Source organism: Arvicanthis niloticus, chromosome X (assembly GCF_011762505.2).
Source record: "Arvicanthis niloticus isolate mArvNil1 chromosome X, mArvNil1.pat.X, whole genome shotgun sequence".
Taxonomy (NCBI): Eukaryota; Metazoa; Chordata; class Mammalia; order Rodentia; family Muridae; genus Arvicanthis; species Arvicanthis niloticus.
In genome coordinates, this window is record NC_047679.1 from 58,241,284 (window position 1) to 58,256,698 (window position 15,415).

The 15,415-nt window shown below is 40.0% G+C and overlaps 1 long non-coding RNA gene across 8 annotated transcripts in view; it reads right to left on the bottom strand.

The window, feature by feature from the left end:
• Positions 1 to 2,840: 2,840 nt before the first annotated feature.
• Positions 2,841 to 15,415, bottom strand: part of LOC117695393 (uncharacterized) — an 86,785-nt gene continuing 74,210 nt past the window's right edge. For 4 of the 8 annotated variants that reach the window (XR_013106102.1, XR_013106106.1, XR_013106121.1 and 1 more), the window contains one exon: positions 8,174 to 11,574. This is a non-coding gene — a long non-coding RNA (uncharacterized LOC117695393). Of the gene's footprint in view, positions 3,248 to 8,173; positions 11,575 to 15,415 lie in introns of those variants that run through there. The other 4 variants (XR_013106115.1, XR_013106124.1, XR_013106114.1 and 1 more) reach the window with 3 other exon arrangements.

The window sequence follows — 15,415 nt, forward strand, 5'->3', positions numbered from 1 at the left end:
TTTCTGTATCCACTCTTATGTCATGTTTCCAGCTTCTGGCTATCACAAATAAGGCCTCTATGAACATAGTGGAACACATGCCCCTGTGGTATGGTGGGACATCTTTTGGGTATATTCCCAAGAGTGGTATAGCTGGGTCTTCCGGTAGATCTATTTTCAATTTTCTGAGGAATCTCCAGATTGATTTCTGAGTGATTGTACCAGTTTGCAATCCCACCAGCAAGGGAGGAGTGTTTCCCTTTTTCCACATCCTTGCCAACATACGTTGTCACCTGAGGTTTTGGTCTCAGCCATTCTGATTGGTGTGAGGTGGAATCTAACTACTTCTAAACAGATCTATAAACCCCCTTTCCTATTAACATTATTTCTCCCCAACCTCTAGTCAGTGGGTTAGAATGGGAGTCTGAAGCCTTCAAGAGCCCTAAATAAAATAGGTTTAGAAAAGTCCAAGCCGCCGGGCGGTGGTGGCGCACACCTTTAATCCCAGCACTTGGGAGGCAGAGGCAAGCGGATTTCTGAGTTCAAGGCCAGCCTGGTCTACAGAGTGAGTTCCAGGACAGCCAGGACTATACAGAGAAACCCTGTCTCGAAAAACCAAAAAAAAAAAAAAAAAAAAAAAAGTCCAAGCCTACACAGCATAGTAAAATATTTAACATAATTGTTTTCTGTGATGGTCTTCATTTGCTGCAAAGAGAGGCTTCTTTGGAAAAAGAGTTGTCACTGCATTTATCTGTTGGTATTGAAATAAGATTTAGATTGCAGTAGGGAATTAAGCCCCATGGGCTGACACTACTCAAAAGAACCATAGACCAACAAAAACTCTAGTAGAAGGCATGGAAAACCTTTCGAATAGTTGGTCAGGTACTTCAAGTGAATCTCAAAACAATATATATTATGTATGTGGCCCTTGATTACGTCTCAGGAGTTGAGCATAGACCCCTATTGATAAAGACGCAAGACACTTATGACACAGGACTTAGATGGTTTAAGCTGGATCTGATATGAAAGGCTCTTTCCTGTGGTCTGACTTCCATGGTTCCAGAAAATACTATGCAAGCTGCCAAGGGAGAGCAGGAATTAAACACCCCTATCTAGCTGCACACCTATGAACCATAACAATAATCAGCATGGCAAAACAGGAATAAGTGTGCAATAAGTGGAACTCAGTTGTCAGTGGCCACCAACAGCTGCCTAATTGGTCTTAAATTAAAGCCCACTCACTCAACATGAAGGAAATTATGTCTAGTACTAGAAACATAGCCAGCTTCCTGGAACTAGTGAGGTCACGGAGCTTAGAAACAAATCTACTACTGCCATTTTGCTAGGGCAGCATAATCCTTATTGCATTCTAAATCTTATCTTTATACCTATAGATAAGTGTAGCTACCACCCCTCGTGAAGTAAGTCTATCTTTACAGTAAAAAAAGAGAACCACAGAAAACCACAACTGTACACAATATACTTCCTCCCTCTCTTTCTGTTTCCTGGTGGTTGGAACCAGGGCTTTGCATGCTAGCACTGACCTGTTTCTACAAACCTATATCAACTAGTTTTTAAGTAATAATGATTTTCCTCAAATAGAATAGAAATCTCCCAACCCATTTTATAAAGCAACTGCAACTTTGAATGAATATATGTATATGTATGTATATATATGTATATATATATATATATATATATATATATATATACATATATATACATACATATACATATATATATGCCAGGGTTTGCTCTTTGTAGCTTTGGCTCCTGGATCTCTCTCTCTCTCTCTCTCTCTCTCTCTCTCTCTCTCTCTCTCTCTCTCTCTCTCTCTCTCTCTCTCTGCCAAGCTGGCCTTGAACTCACAGAGATCCACCTGCCTCTATTCCCGAGTGCTGGGATTAAAGGTGTGCACCACCACCACCTGACCTAAAAACATAGTTTTACAAAAAGAATTGGTGGTCTAGCCCCTGAGATCACTGGGTGGTCAGGCCAGCCAACATTGTTCTTCCTATGGGGTTGCAATCCCCCTTCACTCTTCCAGTCCTTCTGCCAGCTCCCCCACTACCCCCTCCCCAGCTCTGTTTGATGGTTGTCTCTAAACATCTGCATCTGCATTGGTCAGTTGCTGGCCGGACCTCCGAAAGAACAGCCACACCAGGTTCCTGTCAGCAAGTGCCTCTTGGCAACAGCAACAGTGTCAAGGGTTTGGTGTCTTCAGACAGGATGGATCCCCAAGTGAGGTGGTCCTAGGATGGCTGGAAGAGGGGAGAGATGGGATGGGGGATTTGTGGAGGGGTAACAGGAAGTGGGAGATCACTTGAGATTTAAATGAATGGAAAGAAGAAGAAGAAGAAGAAGAAGAAGAGGAGGAGGAGGAGGAGGAGGAGGAGGAGGAGGAGGAGGAGGATTGGGAGCTGAGTGGTCATAGCACACACCTTTGAATCCCAGAACTTAGAGGCAGAGGTAGGTGGATCTCTGTAAGTTCAAGGCTAGCCTGGTCTACAAAATGACTTCCAGGACACCCAGGACTACACAAAGAAACCCCGTTTCAAATTTAAAAAGAAGAGAGAGAGAGAAAGAAAGAAGAAGAAGGAGGAGGAGGAGGAGAGGGAGAGAGGAAGAAGAAAGAAGAAGAAGAAGAGGAGGAGGAGGAGGAGGAGGAGGAGGAGGAGGAGGAGGAGGAGGAAAGAAAATAATAGAATTGGGACTTTGTTTTGAGTCAGGGAGTTTCTTAGCTAACTATATCATGTATTTAAAATGACAACTTACCAAGAAACACAGTACTGAGATAACATAAACATTTTCTTTTTATTACTTTTATTTTTTTTTTTATAGACCAGCCGTTGCCCCCCCTCCTGGTCTTCCCTCTCCCATTTCTCCTCCTCCTGTCTCCAAGAGTATGGACCCTCCTACCAGGCCTCTCCACTCCCTAGGGAGTCAAGTCTCTCAAGGGTTAGGTGAGTTTTCTCACACTGAGACCAGACCAGGCAGTCCTCTGCTGTATATGTGTTGGGGGCCTCATATTCAGCTAGTATATACTGCCTGTTTGTTGGCTCAGTGTCTGAGAGATCTCTGGAGTCCAAGTTACTTGAGACTGTGGGTCTTCCTATGGGGTCGCCTTCCTCCTCAACTTCTTCAGGCCTTTCCCTAATTCAACCACAGGAGTCCCAGCTTCTGTCCATTGGTTGGGTGTAAGTATCTGCATCTGACTCTTTCAGCTGCTTGTTGGGCCTCTTGGAAGGCAGCCATGCTAGGCTCCTGTCTGTAAGCACACCATAACATCAGTAATAGTGTCAGGCCTTGAAGCCTCCCCTTGAGATGGATTCCAGCCTGGGCCTGTCCCTGGACCTCCTTTCCCTCAGTTTCTTCTCCATTTTTGCCCCTTCAGTTATTTTATACAGGAACAATTCTGGGTCAGAATTTTTGACTCTGTGCTGGCATAAACATTTTCTAATGATTACCTCTGGCAAAATGCTTACTATGTGGATCATTTTATAGTTGAATATTTTAAACATGCAAAGAAGAGCTCTTTTCTATCTCACTCTCTTTACCATACATCCCTCCCTTCTTCCCTCCCTTCTTCCCTCCTTCCCTCCCCCTCTGTCACCTGGTGGTTGAATCCAGGACTTTGAACACTGACCTGTATCTACAAACCTGTATCAATTAGTTTTTAAGTAATAATAATTTACTTCAAATAAAATAGAAATCCTCCCAATTCATTTTATAAAGCAAATGCAACTTTGATACCAAAACATTATACACAGAAAACTATTAATTAATAATGATGGCAGCAAAGTGTCAGAATAGGAAACACAGCACTTCATTTCTCTAGGGAATTTTTTTAAATCTAGGTTTTAATAAATGACTTTGTAAGATCTCTGTGAGATAGTCCAAGATTTACAATAGCAAAGTCAATGCCCAAACAAATTAAAATGTCCAATTCAAAGTAGAAGGAAATTTTATTTCATATTTTCTCACTGTTTCCCCAGCTTCTATCTGATATAACATGGGACAGACTGGAGGAAGCAGCTGCCCAGAGAGAACAGAGAAGACTTGTTATAGCATTCTCACTTGTCTGGAAGTCTGCCCAAAGAAATGGTCCGTTTCACGGAAGAGAACACTAGCATAATTCAATTCTTAGCCTGATAAAAGCCATGAAATGTCAGGCACTTCTTATAAACAGTGCAGGGGACTGAAGATTCACCTATGCCAAGGACAAGATTACAGGTAGAGCAATAGAATAGAAAATCTACAGCCCCAAGAAGCTAAAGTAAGATTCTTGGAAATTGATGTCTTTGAAAGCAGCTACATAAAGGGGGAACATTTCAAAGGTACATGCACAGACCTAGGCAACACGCATGCTCAGAAAAAAAAAAAACAGACTTCAAGCCTTATTGAAGACTGATTCCAAGGCTCACAGCACACACTGGTAATTGGCATGGTCAGGGTTTCTCAGGCACAGAGCTAGTTTGCAGAAACTAAAAAATGCAGCTGTTTTTCCTAAATATCCAAGGTATAAAACATAGAAGCACAGGATATATCCAGTTCAAAGGAAGAAAAATGAATTGGCACTCAGTTAACTTAGGCAGGAGAATTTTGAATTTAAGGTCAACTTAGGCTACATAGTGAAAAAAAGGACAAAGAAAAAAGAAAAAGGAAAGGAAAGGGAGAAGAGGAGGAGGAGGAGTAAAATACTGTCCCCGAGGAAATAATGCCTTTGTAGTACTATGATGGTTTGAATGAGATGCTTCCCCATAAGTACTGGACACTTGAATACGTGGTCCACAGTTGCTGGCTTTTTGGGGATGATTAGGTATGGCTTTACTGGGGTAAGTATGTCACTGGAGTTTAGCTGTGGGGTTTCAAATGACCCATGCTATTCTCTGTGCACTCTTTCTGCTTCCTGCTTATAGGTCCAGATGGGAGTTATCAGTTGTTCCCACAGCCATGCAGTTGCCCCATCATCATGGATGCTAACACTCAGAAAATAGAAATGTGCAACTAAATGTTTTCTTTTATGAGTTGGTTGGTCACAAAGTAACTAAGACAAGTATTCATCACACTAAAACTATTGTCCCATGAGTTCAAAGAAAAAGGTGATGAACTAAAGAAAATCAACAATGATACAATGAACAAAATATGACTGTGGACAAATATAAAATGCTGACAAAATTGAGCCGCATAGAACTTCTGGAGTTAAAACTACAATAACTAAATCAAAAATTTCAGTGAAGATGTTTAACAGCAGACAAAGAGAAAAATTACAATGTTGAAGAGAAGACATTTAAGGTTGTTGAGTCTGAGGTTCAAAAAGAAAAAAACAGTATAATGAAGAATTGCAATCATAGATTGCACTGAATTGAAGATTCATTGTAAAAGTCAATAACTAGGAGAATGAGATAAAGGAATAAAGAGAGCATTTAAAAAATTGGCCAAAAATATGGATCAAAAAAATCCAAGAAGGACAAATTCCAACCAATATCCTAAGAGAACCATAGCAACAAATTATAATCAAAATGTTAGAAAAAAAGAGAATCTTGAAATCAACAAAAGCAACTCATAATATACAAACTACTCCTTTCATTCAACTGTATTCCCAGAAGAAAGTTTGTAGGCCATAGGTATACAATGATATATTTAAAGTGTGGGCAAATGTACCAAACAGGAATTCTAGGGGGAAAGCAACCCTTTAAAATTGAGGAAGGGCTGGGTGTACAGCTTCTTAGCAGTAGAGTGTGTGCAGGAGGAAATGAAGACAAATGGAAATTATCAGATTAAAAAATAGCTGAAAATTATTATTACTAAGCCTACTATAGAGGAGATCATAAGAGGAGTCTTTTTTTTTCTTTTATTGGATATTTTTTATTTACATTTCAAATGTTATCCCCTTTCAGGTCTCTCTTCTGGAAGCGCCCTATCCCATCTCCCCTCCCCGTGCCTCTATGAGGATGCTTCCCCACTTACCCACCCACCCATTCCCACCTTCCCAACCTGGCATTCCCCTACACTAGGACATCGAACCCCCACAGGATCAAGGGCCACTCCTCCCACTGATGTCCAACAAGGCCATCCTCTGCTATATATGTAGCTGGAGCCATGGATCCCTCCATGTGTATTCTTTGGTGGGTGGTTTAGTCTCTGGGAGCTCCAGTCTTTCAATGTAGATACAAACTCAAAGTCAATGTAAAGGTCTATAATAAAACTAAGTACAGGAATAATATAAAACCTGGTATTATTGTCATTTTGGCTGCTAATTGTTTTTCTTTTCTACAGGACTTTAAAGGCAAAGCATTTAGAAACCTATACATCTTTGTAAATTAACTTCTATTGTATGATATATATATATATATATATATATATATATATATATATATATATATATAAAGATGCCCTCTGTGATGTCACTGTCATATAGAAGTAAAGCAAAGGCGTAGTTTTGTATATAATGGAAGTTAATTTGTTACCAATTTAAAACGCATTGATACATACAATCTCCATGGTACCCATGGAGAAGAAATGAATATATACAAGAGGAAATGACAAGAAAATCAAAGCATATGACTACAAAAATAAATCTAAACATAAAGGAAGACAGTTAAAAAAAAGAGGTGAGAGTCCAAAAGCTGTTAAGAGATATAGAAATCACATACCAAACTAGAAACATAATGTATGTCCTTTCAGTAATTGCACATTGACAAATTAAGCTACCCAATCAAAAGACATGGGCTTGAAGATTGGATTACAAATCAAGATCTTATGCTGTGCTGTCTACAAGAGACTTACTCTGGGAAAGAAAGCTTGAAAGTGAAAGGGCAGCTAGAGAGATAGTGCAGTGGATAAGGTGTGTGCTGTGCGAGCATGAGGGCCGGATTTCACATGGCAGTGTGTGCACTTGTAACCACTGCACTGGGAGGACGGAATAGTAGTGTCCCTGGGGCTCATTAGTGAGCCGAGGTAGTTGAAACAGCACATGTAAGGTTCTGTGAGAGATTCTGTTTAAAAAAAAATCAAGTCATGATAGGTCCCTATCATGCAGCTCAAAGAGTCAGATGCAGATATTTGCACCCAACCAATGGACAGAAGCTGCTGACCTCTTGTTGGGAGCCGAGTCATAGCAGAAAGCGGCTATCAGCTTTGCAGCCATTTCGAGCCATATACCCTGACAAGAGACTTGTTTTTCAACAGCCTACAACAGCTGAAGCACACTCTGATAAATATCTTGTTTATCCCACATAGCTTGTTTTGCTGTTTAGTGCCCACAGCTGCAAGACACACATGGTATTCACACCGTACATGCCTGTAAGGCTTACGTCATATCCACACCTGCAAGGTATGTGGCATCCACACGCCTACAAGGCACGTGACAAAAGTGTATAAATACCCCAGTCTTCCCTTCAAGGAGAGAGACAATAAATGAGACTTGAGACTTGATCTCTGTCTTGTCTCCATTCTTCAAGTCTCTTCCTCTTTATCCCCATTCTCTCTCTTGCTAGACCCTGACCCGCGGCAGATCGGTCTGGGACAACCTCTGTGGTTGAATTAGGAAAAAGCTGGAAAAAGCTGAGGAGGAGAGCGACCCTGTAGGAGGACCAGCAGTCTCACCTAACCTGTATCCCTGAGATCTCTCAAACACTAGGCAGCATACACCAGCTGATATGAGGACCCCAACACTTATACAGCAGAGGACTGCCTGGTCTGAGTTCAGTCAGAGAAGATGCACCTAACCCTAGAGAGACTGGAGGCCCCAGAGAGTGGGGAGGCCTGGTGGGGTGGGGGTTGGGGAGACATCCTTGTGGGTACAGGGTGTGGGGAGGAAGTATGGGATGGGGAAGACTCAGAGGGTGGACCGGGAGGGGAATAAAATCTGAAGTGTAAAAATAAATAAATAAATAAATAAATAAATAAATAAATAAATAACAAAAAGAAATGGACGACAACAAAAGAAAGAAAGAAAGAAAGAAAGAAAGAAAGAAAGAAAGAAAGAAAGAAAGAAAGAAAGAATCAAGTGTGAGCAGAGAGAGAGAGAGAGAGAGAGAGGCAAGACACACAGATGGGGGGTGGTGTTGAAGACAAATTACCCATGCAAAGTGCTTGGTTAGGTATACTGATACCAGGAAAAAATAGAGTTTAGGTCACAAACTTAAGAGACAAAAGAAAAAGGACATTATATATTAGTAAAAGGAACCAATTCACCAAGAAAACATGGTATTTATAAATATGTATGCATCAAACATGAAAGTTACAATATATATAAAGCAAACAAAACAGAAGAGAAATCAAGCAAATTTACAGACTAATTGAACCTAGTGGACATCAAATACTGTACACATAAATCTCATAATACATACTTTTTCCAATTGCATACAGTACATTTTAATTTGAAAAGATTGAAATCATTCATTTTTTTTATTCTTCCTTTCATTTTAGAGGAATGTGGAACATATTTGACTTTATATACACTACATACTCAGTAATATTGACTCAAGCTCAATATTCAAATTCAAAATTGAAAATATTCAAAATTGAAGTGATATGATTATTTCTTTGCTGTTTTATAGAATGAGTGGTACATATTAAATTGTAGCTGTAGATCTAGAATAGTACTTATAAAAAATAGGCCCTGGGGATAAATTATCAGATATCTCTTTAAAGCTCATCTGTAATTTAAAACACAATATGATGTTCTATAAAAAGTTTAATTTTGTAACATGTTACACATTCTGAACTATTAGGTAATGCTACTCATGAGGATTTCAGTGAATGTGCTCACAACAGTATCTTGTCCAAAAATCAATACTCAGTGGCCAGGGATAAGATGGGTTGGTTGTGGTTTCCGGGGACCAAGATGCTATAGTAGTGGGGAAAAAAAAGGAGCTGTACTGGGTTGATTCTGTAACCTTGCCTGTTTCACAGTACCAAGTTAACATGGTTTTCCTCGACTGTCTCCCAAGACCCAGATGCTGTGCTGTGGCTGGATATATATATATATATATATATAATTTGTTTACATCTGAGGGCAGTGGGACTTTGAATGGAATTGTACTGTCACCTAACAGAAACCAAAAGCTATGATTCTTGTTGAGATATAAGGCACTGATTATAGTGTTGGAGAACCTGTAGCTTTGAAAACTTCTGTGTATTTTCCATTGTCTCCTTTAACTATCAAGATGAGTACTAAACCTAGTTACATATGTTTAGATCCTTCTTCAACCAGTTTTGATCCCTTACATCTTAGATTCATATTCTCTCTCTCTCTCTCTCTCTCTCTCTCTCTCTCTCTCTCTCTCTCTCTCTCTCTCCCTTCTTCCCTCTCCCTCTCTCCCCTCTGTCCCCTCTCTCCTCTCTTTGCTCTTCTCACTACTCTGTTCTCATTTTCTTGAAATAGAGTCTTGCTATGAAGCCTGGGCTAGCCTGAAACTCACCGTGTACTGGCAATGAACTTGCAACAGTCCTGCCTCAGCCTCCTGAGTGCTGAGATATCGGGCATGCACTGACATGCCAGGCTTGCTGTTTTCAAGGGAAGGAAGACAGTATCACTATGTGTCTTGGTGTAGCTTTAACTCACTATTAACTTAGCTTGCTCTTGAACTCACAATTCTTGTGCCTCTGCCTTCCGAGTGCTGGATTATAGCTATTTACAATCACACCTAGCTATAAAGACTCTTTTGTAATCATATTGGCATGAAATTTAACCTGTAGAATTAACAAATGTGTGGAAATTAAAGAATATACTCTTAAAGAACCAATGGTTCAAAAAAGAAGGCAATAAAGAAATTAGGATACATATTGAGAAAAATGAACACAATACAAAATGTACAAAACCTTCTGGAATTTTTTGAAAACAGTACTAACAGGTTGTGTTTCTGATATAAATGCTTTTGTTAAAAAGAAAAACGTTGATCTAAGGTCCTCCCTTTGAGACCTGAGAGTCTCTCACCTCCCAGGTCTCTGGTACTTACCTCCTAAGGTTGTCTGTTTCCATTTTTTCTGTTGGCAGGGACAAAAAAAAATGGAGCAGAGACTGAAAGAAAAGCCATTCAGTGACTGGCCCAACTTGGGATCCATTCCATGTGCAGGCACCAAACTCTGACACTATTACTGATGCCATGTCGTACTTGCAGACATGAGCCTGGCATGGCTCTCCTCTGAGAGTTTCTACCAGCAGCTGACTGAGACAGATGCAGATACTTTCAGCCAACTATTGGACTGAGGTAGAAGACTCCTATGGAAGAGTAAGAGGAGGGACTGAAGGAGCTGGAAGGGGATTGCAACCCCACAGGAAGAACAGTAGTATCAACTAACCTGGACCCCTCAGAGCTCCCAGAGACTAAGCCACCAACCAAAGAGCATTCATGGGCTAGTCCTTGGCCCCTGGCACATGTGTAGCAGAGGACTGCACTGTCTGGCCTCAGTGGGAGAGAATGCACTTAATCCTGTAGAAAGTTGATGCCCCAAGGAAGGGGGACACTAGCAGGGTGAGGTGCAGGTAGATGAGTGGGTGGAAGAGTACCCTCTCAGAATCAAAGTGGAGGAGGGATGGGGTGAAGAACTCGTGGGGAGGACCAGGAAGGGGGACAACATTTGGAATGTAAATAAATACAATAATTAATAAAAATGCCAAAAAAGAGCTTTCATGAATTGGAAGGAAATATGGCAGAGCACAGCTGCCTACATGGCAGATGCCATGGCTAAGTAGGGCAGATCCTTGCAGGATGGCGCTACTGCTGCTACTGCCTGTGCTGCTCACCCTGCTTAGGGGAAAATAGTGAGGGGCCAAGGTGATGCCCAGGGTCTACAAGCACGATGGTCATGCTGGGTGGAATATATATATATATATATATTCCCACTGTGTGACACACTGCAGTTTGCAATGCTACTTTGATGAATAAATGTGTGATGGAGAGGTGGAAATGATGGTGAAGTGGAGGGGTGCACACATGCTGCTGAGAGGCAGAATTAGAGACTCTGTCTAGGCAAAAGGTGTAGAAGTGAAGCTACAGTAAAATGGGGGAGCATGACATTGCCAAATAGGGCCAGACAGGTAGTATGTAGCAGCCTGGAGCATGCACAGGCTCTGAGCAAACACGGGATGTCTGAGATGGAGAATGGCTCATTTTCTTGGTTGGGCCTCTGCTGATGCTGGGAGCCATGTTGGTGTCCATGGGTCTGTGCGGCTGCTAGAGACCATGCTGATATTCGTGGTCCATATTACCTCCTGTTTGTAGCCTGGGCTGCCACCTGAAGCCACTTTGAATGTCTGTGATCAGTACTGCCGCCAAGGGCCATGCTGGTATTCATAGTATATGCTGCCACCAGCAGCCATGCTGAGGTTTGTGGTCTATGTTATCACCAGAGGCCTTGTGGATGTTCATGTTCTGTGCTACTAGTAGGATCCTGGCTGTTATGAGCAAGGAAGCTTCTTTTTCAGTATATCGATGACTGAAGACTCATAGTTAAGAATGAGAGACATTGAAGCTTCTGTGACAACCTTCCCAGCCAAAGAAACAGTGTAGACTGGAATCCATTGAAGAGAGTCCTTAAAAATTGTGATAAAGATGCTAAAGTTAAGTTCTTCACAGTTGGTGGATTCTGGTGGGGGAAGACACAGTTATCTTTAAGGAGCTGGCCACTTGGAGTTTGACCATGCTACAGTGAGTATATGGGCAATGCAAATTGGACTTGGTATATTCTTTTCTTTTGACAGAAAGGGTAAAAGTGGGTAGAGTAGATCTGGGAGGAATGGGAAGCAAGTGTAATTGGGGTGCTTTCTGTAAAATTCCTAAATAATAAATAAAAATACTACATTGGGAAAAATAATAAAAAATAAAAAGAATATGGTTTTATAAGTTTCATGGAGCCAGACTGAAGATCTGATGGTAGAGTGCTTGCTTAGCATGTATGAAGGCCTGGGCTTAATCCCCAGCACTTCCTAAATCATACATGGTAGTACAGTTCCTATAATTTCAGCAATTGGAGGTAGATGCAGAGGGATCAGAAGTTCAGGGTCATCTTTGGCTATATGATGAATTCAAGATTAGCCTAGGATACATGAGATGTTGCCTCAACAGTTTTTTCTTAAGCCAACAACCTAATTTTATGCTTTATGAAATTATGAATAGAAGAATGAACTTATTTATAATTCAGTAGATGGAATGAAAACAAAATAATAGAGTAATGACCAAATGAATGACAAAAGAGTAGTAAAAATAAACCAAAAATATCAACAAAATTTAAGAAACTTTTTCCTCTATTACTAATAAGATGAGAGAAGACATAAATACTTAAAATTGTAAATGACAGTAATATTTGCTACCAATTTAGTGAAAACAAAATGATTATGGGGCAGTTCTATGAATAACCATATAACATGTATGGTGGCTAAGCTTGCTTGTCAACTTGATTACATCTGGAATGGACTAAAAACTGTAGCAACTGGGTATGTTTGTGAGGGACTTTTCTTGATTGTATCATTTGAGGTGGAAAGACCCACCCTTAATCTGGGCCATATCTTTTCATAGCAGCCTATATAAAAGTACATGGAAAAAGGAAGCCTTTGCTTTTTGCCTGATTGACATCACTGTCACAGGCAACTTCATCTATCTTGTTGCTCTGGCAACCCCTTGCTGGATTCCAATGTAGAGTGAAGCCCAGCCAGCAGCTCTCTAGGTATTCCCTGGGACTCCACAATCAGTCTCATGGACTGAACAACTCCTGGATTCTTAGCCTTTTCACCATTGTTGGACTACCTCAACCACAGCCTATAAGCTGCTCTAGTAAAGTGTGTGTGTGTGTGTGTGTGTGTGTGTGTGTGCATGCACAGTTCTGTTCCTTTAAAGAACACTAATACAACCCCAAATTGGATAAACTTTATAAAAGGACAAATTTCTAGCAAACCTGCTAAGACTAAATCTTAAACAAATGCATAATCTGGATAGACCTGAAAGTAGTACAGCCACTGACGCAGTAATAAATTTTTCAAACAACTTAGCAAAGAAAAGCCCAGAGCCTGATGGCTTCACTAGTAAATTCTTTAAAAAAAAAAAATCCTCTTCTCAAACTTTCCCAATAAATTATTGATGAAAAAAATGTTCCTTAACTTATTCTATGAGGCCAGAAATAACTTAATATTAAAGTCAGACAGGACACTTGCATGTGGGGTGTTGTGTTGGCACATGCCTTTAATAACAGCACCCAGGAGGCAGAGACAGATGGATGGATCTCTGAGTTTGAGGCCAGCCTGGTCCACAGAGTGAGTCCCAGGATAGCCAGGACTACACAGAGAAATTCTGTCTCAAACAAACAAACAAGAAGAAATCTTACACAGAAAGAAAACCACAGACCAATATTTTTTCTGATTTTCTGAATATTGACACAAAATCTTCAACATAGTCTAGAATAACCTGGGAAGAGAATTTCAATGAGGGACTGTCTAGGTCATGTTGGCCTGAGGGTGTGTCTATGGAGGATTATCTGATTATACTTGAAGTGGAAACATTCTCCTACTGTGAGTAGCACCATTCCCTAAGAAGGAAGCAGGAACTTTCTAAAGTTTCTGACCATGGATATGATTAGCTGCTTCAAGTTTGCACCTTTAACCCGAATTTGTGGACCAAGACTTCTTTTCTCTAAAAATTTATAAACAAAATATTAACACAGCAAATTCAACGGAATAGTAAAAGGTTTATACACCATGCCTTGATAAGATTTATTAATGTAGCCCAACAGTGATCCCAGTATGAAATTTAGTCACTATTCCACCTTACTAAAATAAAGGGGCAAATATAATCATCTCAGATTCCAATGGAAAAGAATTTCATGGAATTTAGTAGACTTGTCAACAAATTAGGAACAAAAGAAAACTATCTCAATATAATGAAAACTATATACTCAATGATTGAATTCTGAAAGCTTTTGTTCTAAAGATAAGTTTATTAGAAGCCCTAGACAGAGAAACTAGGCAGGAAAAAAAACAGACATGAAAATTGGAAAGGAAGAAAAAAAAAACAACCTGTGTTTGCAGATAGCATACTCCTCCATGTAAGAAAATTTAAATATTCCACACCAAAAAGAGAAATCTGTTAGCTCTAATAAATGAATTTAACAAAGGGGCAAAATACAAAATCAACACACAAAAGCCAGTTACAATATATACATGTGTGAAAATGTCATAATGAAACCCATTATTTTGCATAATATATGCTAATAAAGGTAGTTAGTGTAAAAGGAGCTGTCAGTTATATTTTTATATATTAACAATGAATAAACCAAAAGAAAATTAAGAAAAAACAACTTCATTTATTAATAACACCAAAAAGAATGAAATACTTAGTAATAAGCTGAATTATACTTTTAAATTATGTTTTTATTAATTCTTACATTTTTCGAGACAGAGTTTCTCTGTGTAGTCCTGGCTGTCCTGGAACTCTGTGTAGACCAGGCTGGCCTCAAACTCATAGGGATCCAACTACCTCTGCCTCCCAAGTACTTGGATTAAAGGTGTGCGCCACCACAACCCAACCATTAGTTCTTAGAGAATTTTATACAATGGATCTTGATCATATCTTCCTAGCTATGCCCTCTTCTTTACCTTCGACACTTAGTATCCTCTTTTTGTTGTTATTTGTTTTTCAGAAGAGACTATTACACTGCAGCTGTATTTGTCCTCTGTCTCTTAAAATTGTCCCTGCTTCCACAATGTTCCTTGAACCTTAAGAGTCAGAGTTTTGTCGAAAATGTATTAATTGGGGTGGGCACACCACAGTCAGTTATTTCTATGTTCGACCAGCTGTAGCTTTGTGTAATGATCTTCATCTGCTTCAAAAAGAAGCTCCTTTAATGAGGGTGACTATAAGGGTAAGTATTTACAATACAATTAGAGATTATACTGGTTTAGGAAGGTGACAGTAGTAGGTCCTCCTCTAGGTTCCATGACCTCACCAACCACAAGCAATTGCCTTAATTCTACAATGCCAAGAATTAGTTCCCTCCTATCAAATGGGCCTTATGACTAATTAAGTGATCGTTGATTACCCCTAGAAAATAAGTGCTACTATTGCACCTTTCAGAATATCTTGCCATGCTAGTTATGGTTGTGATTTGTTGTGTTAGAGCTAGATAAGACTATTGATTATTTTTCTCCATTGACAGTTGTATAATTCCTTTTGAAATTGAAAGAGCTAGTGCTCAGGGAGAAGGCTTCTCCCTCCTTTCAAGCAATAGCCTATACAGACAGAGTCTCTCGTCCTGGCTGGTTTCAAGCTCTTTATGTTGCTGAAGATGATGCTGAACCCATAATCCTTTTGTCTCCACCTCCCAAGTACACTTTCACTCTCAGTTGATTTGTTGTAGAGGATGGAATCTAGTGTTTTATGCATGTTAGGCAAGCAACCTACCAACTCTGCTACATCCCCAGATTTCCCCCCTACCTTAT